General features: G+C 36.2%; 1 long non-coding RNA gene across 3 annotated transcripts in view; it reads right to left on the bottom strand.

Annotated features, from left to right (window-relative positions):
- LOC140597428 (uncharacterized) overlaps positions 1 to 9938 on the bottom strand; it is a 49024-nt gene extending 39086 nt beyond the window's left edge. For 2 of the 3 annotated variants that reach the window (XR_011999247.1, XR_011999250.1), the window contains exon 1: positions 9831 to 9938. This is a non-coding gene — a long non-coding RNA (uncharacterized lncRNA). Of the gene's footprint in view, positions 1 to 2599; positions 2672 to 9830 lie in introns of those variants that run through there. The other variant, XR_011999249.1, reaches the window with a different exon arrangement.
- Positions 9939 to 12116: the final 2178 nt, after the last annotated feature.

The raw sequence follows: 12116 nt of genomic DNA on the forward strand, positions 1-12116 counted from the left end.
TACCACCTCCCGGAAACCTTCCTTATGGCCCCCCCCCATCTAATCTTCCTCCATACACAAAAGTAACCACCACATTTACTTCTATCACCATAGATTAGTTTTGTCAGGTTTTTAACTTTATAGGGTGTCATACATTTCGTATGGCTAGGCATTTATCTTTTTTTCCTTGTCATTATGTAATTATGAAATTTACCCATGTTGGGATACCTGGGGGGGCTCGGTGGGTTAAGCATTCAGCTCAGATCATGATCCCAGGGTCCTGGGATTGAGCCAGATCATCAGGCTTCCTGTTCAGCAGGGAGCCTGCTTCTCCCTCTCCCTCTGCTCCTCACCCTCCCGTGCCCCAATCATGCTCTCTCCGTCTCAAATAAATAAAATATTTAAAATATAAAAGAAATGTATCCATGTTATATACAGCATTTCACTCTTTCATTCTTGTATAGCATTGCATTATATGAGTAGCTTCAATTATGAACTCAATTTCTTTAATAAACAGGAGCTTTGAGATTTTATGTTTCATCTTATGTCAATGTTTTTAAGTTTGTATTTCAAGATTTGTCCATTTTAACTTAAATGGCATTTGCTTATCTTTTCATATCTGTGAATCTATAGTAATATCATCTATATATTCTTTATAGTAGTAAAGGATGTTTGTTTTCTGCTCTCCTTTTCATAATTTGTATTTCTAAAGTGTTCATCAATTCTATAAATCTTTTCAAATAATGACATTTTAATTTGCTGTTTGTTTCTATTTGTTTGATTTCAGGATTTTATTGATTTATGTTCCTAATTACTTATTTTTTCTCTTAGGATTTTTAGCTTTAATTTGCTACGGCTTCTGTTGGACCTTGAGAGGGATGCCTAAATAATTATTTTCTTAGAATTTCTTTGTAGTTAATTTATGCTGTGGTTTTCCTCTCAGCTCTTGTTTAGTTGTATTCCACAAGTTTTAATATTTTTAGCTAAATGAAAATAACATTTTCTAACTGCTGTTATGATTCATCTTTGACTTACATACAATTTAGAAGAGCACACTTTAATTTTCAAACATTTGGAAGATTATCTATTTTTACTCTTGTTATTGATTTCTAGATTAATTCCTTTGTGACCAGACAATAGCCTATGAATATTTTCAAACTTTTGAATTTTGTTATGATTTACTTGATAGCACAGCATATGGTCTAAGTTAGCTAATATCGTTGGGAGATGATTTTCTATGGGTCTCTTGTGTTTCTGTACATCTTTAGAGCAGAGGCCCTGACTCCCCTTATCCTGAATTATATTTTGAAGGATGTTTGTATAACAATCATCTTTGGAAGACAGAGATAGTGTCTCCCCCAGAACAAAAGGCAAGTTTTCTTACAGACTTTGAAGACTGTGTCCCTCTGGACCAGCCAGCAGGCCTGCTTTCTATTCAGTGTGAGAGATAAAGTTTCTAAGCTCATTTGTCTTCTTCTGCAACACAACTCAGTGCATGTACAGATATTACATGACCTTCTTCAAGTCATCCTGTATGAACTGCAGCTTGGAGAACTAACACCAAATATGTCGTTGCTTGTGCAGCTTACTATAAGGTGGGTAATAAAAACTCGTGTCTCTGATTCAGGACCCTCATTTCTTCTGCCAGCCTCCATGAAATCATAGCACACTGACATTTTAGATTAAAAATAAGGTGAAATTGGGATGAAGTCAGCAAGGTGGCAGATCAAGAAGCCCTAGAAATTCCTCTCCGCCCCGCCCCCCCCCGCCTTGAAGACACTGACTCAAAATTATTACATGAACCAATTTCCCTTGTAGGAGATCCAGAAACCAGTTAAGAGGCTCCTAGACCCCAGGTAAGTGCAAAACCAGTCACATCAAAGCTGGTAAGAAAATTCATAGTATTCATTCACCATAGTCCTGCCCGCCAGCTCAGTGTGGCATTGTGGGAGGAAACAAACAAAAAAAAAAAATCCCAGCTTCCAGATTCTCCCTAGGGAGAGGAAAAAAAGATAGAAACATAGATCTAACATTCCAACTTTCTGGTGGGCAGGAGCTGTGCAGTACACTGGTTTGTGTCTTCCCTGTCTCAAAGTGTTGAGCTCTGGACGCTTGGAAAAGTAAGAACCCAGGAGAGTTGAGTGGCATGCCCTTGGTCCAGAGGACCTGCAGTATAGCAGATAGAGGCCAGTGCCATTAGGGAGCCTCTCCCTCAGGCAAACATAAGTCCTTCACTATCAAAAACTATTTTAAGTGTAAATTGATTAAACCCCAATCAGAAGACATAAAGTGACTGAATACATTTTAAAACAAGATGGAAAGAACTATGTGTTGTCTACAAAAGATCCACTTTAGATCGAGGGAGAAACACAGCCTGAAAGTGAAAGGATGGAAAAAGATGTTCCATGCAAATGCTACATGGTAACAACCAAAAAAGAGCATAAATGGCTGTAATTATGTCAGATGAAGTAGATTTTGAGCCAAAATATTACAAGAGAAAATTTATATAATAGACATTATATAATTATAAAAGTATCAGTTGATCATGAAGCTGTATCATTTATAAATATATATTCACCCAACATAAGAGTATCAATATATGAAGCAAACATTGACAGACCTGAAAAGATCATCTGTCTGGATTTTCTGTCTGCTATTGAAAGTGAAGTATTGAAATACTGTTCTCTTATTATTTTATTATCTGTACACCAAGAGCAACCAACCTAAAAAAGAATATCAAGAAAAAATAACATTTACAAGAGCATCAAAAAGAATAAAATATTTAAAATTAAAATTAAAGAGAAAGATCTATACACTGAAAACTACAAAATATTGCAGAAAGAAATGAAAGAAGACACACTTAAATGAAAGCTATCTTGTGTTTGCTGATTGGAAGACTTATTGTTAAAATGTCTACATATATTCAAAGTGATCTTCAAATTAATGTAATCTGTATCAAAATCCTAATGCATTTTTTGCAGAAATAGAAAAACTACATGGAACTTCAAAACCAAACAATCTTCTGAAATACGAGCAAAGCTGGAAGCCCCATCAAGTACTTCCTGATTTTGCAACATACCCCATAGCTACATTAGTTAAAACGGTATGGTACTTGCATAAAAACAGACTTATCAAACAATAGAACAGAACAGAGAGCCCCCAAATAAATGCATGCATACATAATCAAGTAATCTTCAACAGGGTATCAAACTACGAAATAAAGAAAGGATAATCTCTTCAACAAATGGTTTGGGAAAACTGGATAGTGATATGAAAAAGAATAAAACTTGATCCTTACATCATGCATGAAAACTAATTCAAAACAAACTAAAGAATTAAAATGTAAGGCCTGAAATTCTAAAACTCCTAGAAGAAAACATAGGAAAAATGCTTTATGTTAGTCTTGGCAATGATTTCTTTGATATGACGCCAAAAGCACAGGCAACTGAAGCAAAAATTTACAAATGGGACTCTATTACACTAGGAATCTTTTGTATAGCAGAGGAAACAACATAGGGAAAGGTGACCAGTGGAATGGGAGAAAATATTTGCAAATCATGTATCTGATAAGAGGTTAATCTCCAAAATATATAAGGAACACCTACAACTGAAGAGCAAAAAATACAACACAATTTAAAAATGAGCAAGAGATTTATATTGACTTTTCTTCAAAAACATACAAACAACCAAGGGGCATGTGATAAGATGCTCAACACCACTAACCATTAGTGAATTATAAATCAAAGCCATAATGAGATGTCACCACACACCTGTAAGGATGTCCATTATTAAAAAGGAAACAACAGAAAAGAACAAATGTTTATGAGGAGTCAGAGCAATTGATGGTACTGTTGGTGGCAATGTAATATTTTGAAGTCCCCATGGAAAATGGTATGGATGTTCCTCAAAAAAACTACAAATAAACTGATTCTTCATGATCCAGCAATCCTACTTTTTGGTATTTGTTGAAAAGAATTGAATACAAGATCTCAAAGAGATGCTTGCATTCCCATGTTCATTGCCGCACCAAACCCATAGATTCAGAAACAAATATCAATCAGTGGACAAAAAAATAATGAAAATGTGTATATACACATAATGAAATATTATTCAGTCTTTAAAAAGAAGGAAATACTGTCATGAACAACCATATGGATGAGCCTCAACAACATAATACTCTAAGTCAGTCACAGAAGAATAAATTTTGCATGATTCCACTCATATGAGGTGTCTAAAGCAGACAAATGCATGGATGCAGAAAGTAGAATGGTGCTTGCCAGAGGTTGGGGAGATGGAAAAATTGGGAGCTACTGATCAGTGCATATAAAGTTCCAGTTACACAAGATGAAAAAGTTCTAGAGATCTGCTGTACAACAATGTCCCTATAGTTAATATCGTACTATACACTTAAAAAATTGCAAAAAAAAAAAATGCTAAGAGGGTAGATTTCATGTTGTGTGAATTTTATAACAATGATCAATTAATTAATTAATCATGAGAGAAGTTATTGATACAGACAACAATTCAGATGAATCTCTAGGAATGTATTCTGAATAAAAAAATCCTATTCCAAAAGGTGCATACTGTACAATGCTGTTATTTTTTTTAAGATTTTATTTATTTATTCATGAGAGACACAGAGAGAGAGAGACAGAGACACAGGCAGAGGGAGAAGCAAGCTCCCCGTAGGGAGCCCGACGTGAGACTCGATCCCCAGACCTCGGATCACACCTTGAGCCAAAGGCAGACGCTCAACTACTGAGCTACCCAGGCATCCATACAAAGCTGTTTTTATATATTGTTTTTCAAATGACAAAATTTTAGAAATAAAGGAGAGATTGTCAAGGAGTGGTTGTCAAGGTTAGAGACAAAGGGAAGAGAAGGTGGACGTGGTTATAAGAGTACAACAGGAGGCACCTGGATGGTTCAGTGGTTGAGCATCTGCCTTTGGCTCAGGTAGTGATCCCAGGGTCCTGGGATCGAGTCCTGAATCCAGCTCCCCACAGGGAGCCTGCTTCTCCCTCTGCATATATCTCTGCGTCTCTCTGTGTGTCTTTCATGAATGAATAAATATAATCTTAAAAAAAACAACAACAAAAAAGAGTACAACAGAAGGCAGTCCTGGGCTGATGGACTGCCCAGTATCCACATTTGTCATAAAGTAGCATAGACCAAAATACATAAACACATACACATGAGTGCAAATAAAACTGGGAAAATCCAAATAATATCAATGAATTGTATTAATTTAAATACCTTGGCTGTAACATTATCCTATAATTTTATAAAATATTATCATTAAATTGGGAAGAATGTAAAAGGAATCTCTGTGTTATTTCTTCCAATTACATGTGACTCTACAATTATTGCAACCAAAAACTCCCGAAAGAAAAAAATGTCAAGTAAAATCTCAGACCCTTTACAATTATTGACAATGTTCAACATACTTTTATACAACGTGTATTACACAGTTTTGGGATTCGATATTTATAAATGTTTTTTAGATCAAGTATGTTAATGGTTCTGTCTCCTAGATCTCTACTGACCTTTTATTTGTCTTTTGTTCTAACAGTTATTAAGACGATTTGCCTGTGATGTAGATTTTTTTTATGTTTCTTTTAGCTCAGTCAGGTTTTCCATTTTATATTTTGAGGCAACATTAATAGTTATATGCATTCTTAATATTACTATATCTTCCTATTAAATTAACCTTCTATTATTATAAAATGTTGCCCTTTATATTTTACAATAGTTGCATCATTGGATTTTTTATTATTTTTATATTAATGTAGTTACACTAATTTTCCTATAGACCAACAACCAGCAAAGCAGAGCCGAAGGTCAAATCTGGCACACAGCCTGGTTTTGTATAGCCTGTGACTAAAAAAATGGTTTTATATTTGCAAAGAGCTGCAGCAACAACAACAAAAGAATAATATGCAACAGAGACCATACGTGTTTCACAAAGTTAAAAATATTTACAATATGGGCCATTACAAAAAGCTTCCTAACCACCGCTTTAGATAGTGTTTGCATGATATATCTTGTTCTATCACTTTAGTTTTAGTTTTTCTGTGTCCTTATGCCTAAGGTATGCATCTTACTTTTAATCCAATCTGATATGCATCGTCTTTAATTGATGAATTCAAATTATTTACTTTTAATATAAATATTGATATATTTGAGTTGAAATATATCATCTCGGTATCTTTCAAATCATTCCATCTATTCTTTGATCCATTTTTCCACTTTTTTGCCCTCTATGAGAGCAACCAAGTTTTAGTATTATTTAATATTTCTCCTTCCATTAACATCATTATATTTATATATTTATGTGTTTGTGTATTTATGTATGTATATATGTATTGGTTTGTTTATTTTAGTTGTTAGCTTGGATATTATAATTTGCATTATGAATCTATTGAAGTCTATTTTTTTAAAGTCTATTTTAATTTAGTACTTCTATCCAGTCTCAGACAATACACAAACTATGTTAGCTATATTAGTCTGCTCAGGCTGCCATAATGGACTATCACAGACTAGATGGCTTCAACAACAGAAAAGTATTTTCCCACAGTTTTAGATCTAGAAGTCAAGGGTCAAGATGCCAGCAGTGTTGGTTTCTGACTATGCTTCTCTCCTTGAGTTGCAAAGAGTTGCCTTTTGTGTGTCCTCTCATGGCCTTTGCTCTGTGAGTGCATAGTAAGAAAGAACGTACTAGTGTCCCTCCTCTTCTCATAAGGACACCTGTCCTGTTGGATCAGGTCCCCACCCTTATAATTTTATTCAACTTTAATTATCTCATTAAAGGCTTTATTTCCAAATCCTGCCACATTTCTGTATAGGGCTTCAACATATGAATTCAGAAGGGATACCACTGAGTCTATAACAGACTCTATAATATTTTAACTGCAATTACCCTTCCTCTCAAATTTATGCTACTTTGTCATATATTCTAGTATTAAGCCCCACGTGACATTAGTATTTATTTTTTAATGGACAGTATCCACTTATGGTTATTCCCTTATATTTATCCTTTCTTTTGTTTTCATTTCTTCTCATGATTCAGGTGGGCTTCCATCTGCAGTCATCCTTCTGTCAGAAAAATATCTTTAATATTTCTTCTAATGAATGCTGGTAAACACAAAGTATGGGATATTATTCATATAGCCAAGATTTGGAAACAATCTAAATGCTTACTCATGGATGAATGGATAAAGAAAATGTGGCACATACATACAATGAAATAGTATTGAGCCTTCAAAAAAAAATCCTGCCATTTGTGACACAGATGAAGCTAGAAGACATTATGCTAAATGAAATAAGCTAGTCACAAAAGGACAAATACGGCATGATTCCACTTACATAAGATATTTAAAATTGTCAAACTCATAGATGCAGAGGACAGTGGTGGCTGTCAGGGGATGAAGAATGGGACATGGGAAGTTATTTTTCAACCAGGACAAAGTTTCAGTTACACAGACGAATAAACACTTATTCTTCTGCATAACATAGTACCTATAGTTAACAATACCGTATTGTCAACCTCAAAATTTGTTAAGAGGCTAGATCTCATGTTAAGTGTTCTAACATAGATAGATAGATAGATAGATAGATAGATAGATAGATAGATAGATGATACAATTTTAAAATTCTCTCATAAATAAAAATGTAATTTTACTTCTTTTGGAAGTTGGGTGGGTAACACAAGCAGAAAGAATAGAGAAGGAGCTCTGCCTTATAGAATTGTTTAAAAATCCAACACATTTTAATCTTTGAGTCTCACTGAATAAAGGAATGGTGTGCTTTAGAATTTATCTTTTATTTTGAAAAATAGGGGCGCCTAGGTGGCTCAGCCAGTTTAGCCTCCAACTCTTTATTTCAACTCAGGTCATGATCCCAGGGTTATAAGATTGAGTCCTGCCTTGGGCTCCATGCTGAGCATGGAGTCTCTTAAGATTATTTCTCTCCCTGCCCCTCCCTCAATCTCTACCTCTAATTTTGAAAAAACATTTTTTTCTGAAAATAGAAATAATAGAATAAACAAGGGGTTTTTGTCCCCAAAACTTTGTTTACATTGTTATTCTATAGTGTTTATTTCAAATATTTTTCAGTTGTTCAAAAATTAGTACCATCCTATCCCTGGTTTTTTAATGAAATTTCTATGGCAAGTCTTTAATAAAAATACAGCAGAGAACTCATGGGAGGCATGATAGCATCGCCAGGATGAAGCATCCTATTTCATTTATAAAGATGTGTCTACTATGAAAGTCTCTAGGCACATAGAAAGCACATAATGATTAATAAGTCAAAAGAAAAGCAAAGTCACATTCCTTTTCCATCCCCTGCCATTCTAGAAAGGCCAACAATTCTGCATTTTGCCTATTCCATTTCCATATGTTTTTTCATTCCCTAGAAGTGTATGTTAATCACTAGGGAAAGGGGGTAAAAATAAGCACTAGGAACACTATTTCTGTTTTAATTTAAATACTAAAATTCAACAGTAGCTACTTAAACCGGGGTCATATATCACCAGGATATATTACTGTAAATACTTGTGATTACAAGTACATACTGTCAGAGGATCATACAAAAAGAAGACAGAGGAGATTCCCAGTTAACTAGGGGTTTACACTAAAAAGTTGACAAAGTTACAATTAAACTCTTAGAATCTTTCTGAATCAGAAAATAAAAGGCTCATTTGAAATGTTAAGGAGCCAATTACTTTCGTGTTCATCAACACGTGTCTTCCCTTACAAGCGTCTTCTTAAAATTTCCAGTGCAGTCTCAGTAGGCGAGCTCTATTATTCCAAATAAGGAATAATTGATTCCAATTTGATTGGTCACCTTGCTTTCTAATCTTTACCTTCTATCAAAGAGTTTCTCTTATTAGCAACCTGATAATTTGGTGAATCTAGAAGTCTATTAGATCAGGTGTTTAGAATAATTTGCACTGAAGAAATGGTTTTTAAGTTAAACACTTGAAACTCCTCTTTCAATAAGTTGTGTGTGTGTGTGTGCAGAAGGGGAGAGTGTTGCACAGAAAAAGAAAACATAAGAACAACACTACAAGTGACCATAACCTTAGACTCTCTTTGACTAAGGCCCCTCGAGGTTCAATCGCTTTAGGCTGGATATGAGTGCAACCCTGAGACCAGAAGTTTGCTACTGCTCCTGGCATTTCAAGACCTCGGAGGAATAACATCCTGCAGAGCTGAGACTCGAACCTCTATGGAGGGAGCATCGGTCAGCTGGCCCTGACACCCCTGAGCCAGCAGGATCGAACTCATCCTTGGAGGGCAGAAAAGGCTGGAAACTGGTAGCAACCATTACTGAAACCAAATGCTGAGGGTCCCGGGAGTGGCTCAGTGGTTGAGCATCTGCCTTCAGCTCAGGTTGTGATCCTGGGGTCCTGGGATCGAGTCCCAGATCAGGCTCCCCGCAGGGAGCTTATTTCCTCCTCTGCTATGTCTCTGCCTCTCTCTGTGGGTCTTTCATGAATAAATAAATAAATAAAATTATTTTTAAAAATGCTGGGATGAAGGGCCACTATGAGAGAGAGCAGTCAGGAAGGAGTCTCCTCGATTCCTCCAGACTGCAGGTTAGTGCACCCTTGGGAGAACTTACCCCCGGAGTCCTCTAGGAAAGATAAACTCTAACCTCTAGGCTTAGCAGAATCCCAGTCGCAGGAATCCCAGAGCAAAGAATAGATAGAATCCAGGGATGGGTTTGGAGCTGCAAGACAATGCTTACCAACCAGCACTCTTAGGGAGGTGCTTAATTTCCTAGAGGGCACTGCCATTTGAGATCTAATTAACATATGCATTGAAAAAGTGAATGGGAAGGGGTACCTGGGTGCTCAGTGGTTCAGCTTCTGCCTTTGGCTCAGGTCATGATCTCCAGGTCCTGGGATCGAGTCCTGAAGGGAGCCAGCTTCTCCCTCTGCCTATATCTCTGCGTCTCTCTCTGTGTGTCTCACATGAATAAATAAATAAAATCTTTAAAGAAAAAAAAAAAAAAAGCCAGCCAGCCAGAGTGCCTGCAGTAAACACAAAATGTAGAGATCAATGCAGTTCAGTCACAGAGCTGGCTGGGACACAAGCAAATCACAGCTCAAGAGCCAAAAGTGATCAAAGAGGAATTTCATTCTCTGACCTCTTAGATGACATGAAAGTGACTGAAATAAATACTCTTTAGAAACACCCATTAAAGTGCCTTTTGTTCCCAGTCCACTTTTCTCATAGGTTTCTTTCTTAACCCTGCACCCACCCCATCCAAAAGGGAAAAGAAATCTTCCTCTATTCCCAGTCCCTGAGGTTTCTTTCCTCCTCCTTCCCACTGTGTCATTAATTATAATTATATAATTTGGGCATTCATTATAATTAATTATCAACTCGATTCTTTCCCTCTAACACATTACTATTCCCCTTGTGATCAATTGATTGCACTAATGATCTCAGTTCTTCACCCTTTCTGTATTTATGGTCTTTGGCACAAAACTCTATAGCCCCCACTACCTGCACACAGGTCGTGGCCATGGGATTTGTTTTGGCTACTGAAATTTTGGAAAGTGGGACCCAAGGGCTTGCCAAAGCATTTGCCCAACTGGATTTGCTCTCATTCTTTCTCTTTGACACCACCATAGGACTATGCCTGGGCTAGCCTGCTGGAGGGTGAGAAATACTTGGTCAAGAGATTTCTGCTATCCTAACTGGTTGCCAGTCTACATCAGACTTGTACATAAACCCACTCAAGATCAAAAATAGCCCCACCAAGCCCAGATGAAATCTCTGATCCTTTATTGGTGGGTTAAATAAACTATTATTACACTAAGTTCCTGAGATTTGAGGTGATTTGTTACACAGCATTATCATGGCAGCAGGTAATCATTATACACTTTAACAGGAGCAAAATAGGGTTGGCAATTCTACTATTCACTTTGATTGTTTGAGGAAAGAAGAAATTGGGTGAAAATTTATTCATTAGTAGCATCCTCTGGTGCATTTCAATGAAATTAAAACACACAGACAAAGACAAGGACTAATTCCAAAGTAAAACAGAAGATGAGTAGCCTGTTTACAAGAAAAATAAGATTACTATCAATACTTAGAGCTGATTCAGAGTTACTCCATTTTTAAAAAACTTCAAATAATATAGTCAAACTTTTCATTACAATTTCCTAAAAATCTTCTTTTTTTTAAATTAATTTTTATTGGTGTTCAATTTACCAACATACAGAAAAACACACAGTGCTCATCCCATCAAGTGTCCACCTCAGTGCCCGTCACCCATTCCCCTCCAACACCCGCCCTCCTCCCCTTCCACCACCCCTAGTTCGTTTCCCCGAGTTAGGAGTCTTTATGTTCTGTCTCCCTTCCTGATATTTCCCAACATTTCTTTTCCCTTCCTTTATATTCCCTTTCACTATTATTCATATTCCCCAAATGAATGAGAACATACACGTTTGTCCTCTCCGAAAATCTTCTAAATCTAACAGAAAATGATAAAAAAGCAAAGATGTACTCCAGAATTTCCTTTTTAAAATTTTGACCAGATTTTGAAATACTTTTTGTTCATTCATTCCCTTATTCAGAATTATCCATTGCTCTCAAAGACCTTTTCATGCCCTTCTAAAGAGATTGAATGAATGAAAGATGTAAATCATATTAATAAAAAAAAACCCTATATTTTTACTCTGATCAGTCTCCAAGAAAAGCTTTGGATAAGTTAAAGAAAAAAAATCACTATGGTCTGTCTGGAATCTTTCTCAATCAAATTTTGTTGCTTTGTTTTGTATTACTATATTGGGTCATTCCAGGGAGGAAGAGAATGGGTAACCAGCCACTTCCCACTCCAAACTGAAGAGAACTGAAGTTTTCAGCAGATTATTCAAGATGAATACCAAGAAGGGAAAGAAGTAAAAAGATGTAGACACCCATCAATATGCCTACCTGCCCTGTACTCATAACCTCATATCCACAGCCCAACGTATAAAAAAAGAAGAAAGAAATGACTAATTCAGACCATGGTACATAGAAAGTTCAATGATTCTGAGAGGGCTTTCCTTTCTATGCTACTGCCTCCTTCCTTTGCAGACCTACTCTTATTTTCTTCACCTGCCACACTTGGCCAGGACC

Source organism: Vulpes vulpes, unplaced genomic scaffold (assembly GCF_048418805.1).
Source record: "Vulpes vulpes isolate BD-2025 unplaced genomic scaffold, VulVul3 u000000739, whole genome shotgun sequence".
Classification (NCBI taxonomy): Eukaryota; Metazoa; Chordata; class Mammalia; order Carnivora; family Canidae; genus Vulpes; species Vulpes vulpes.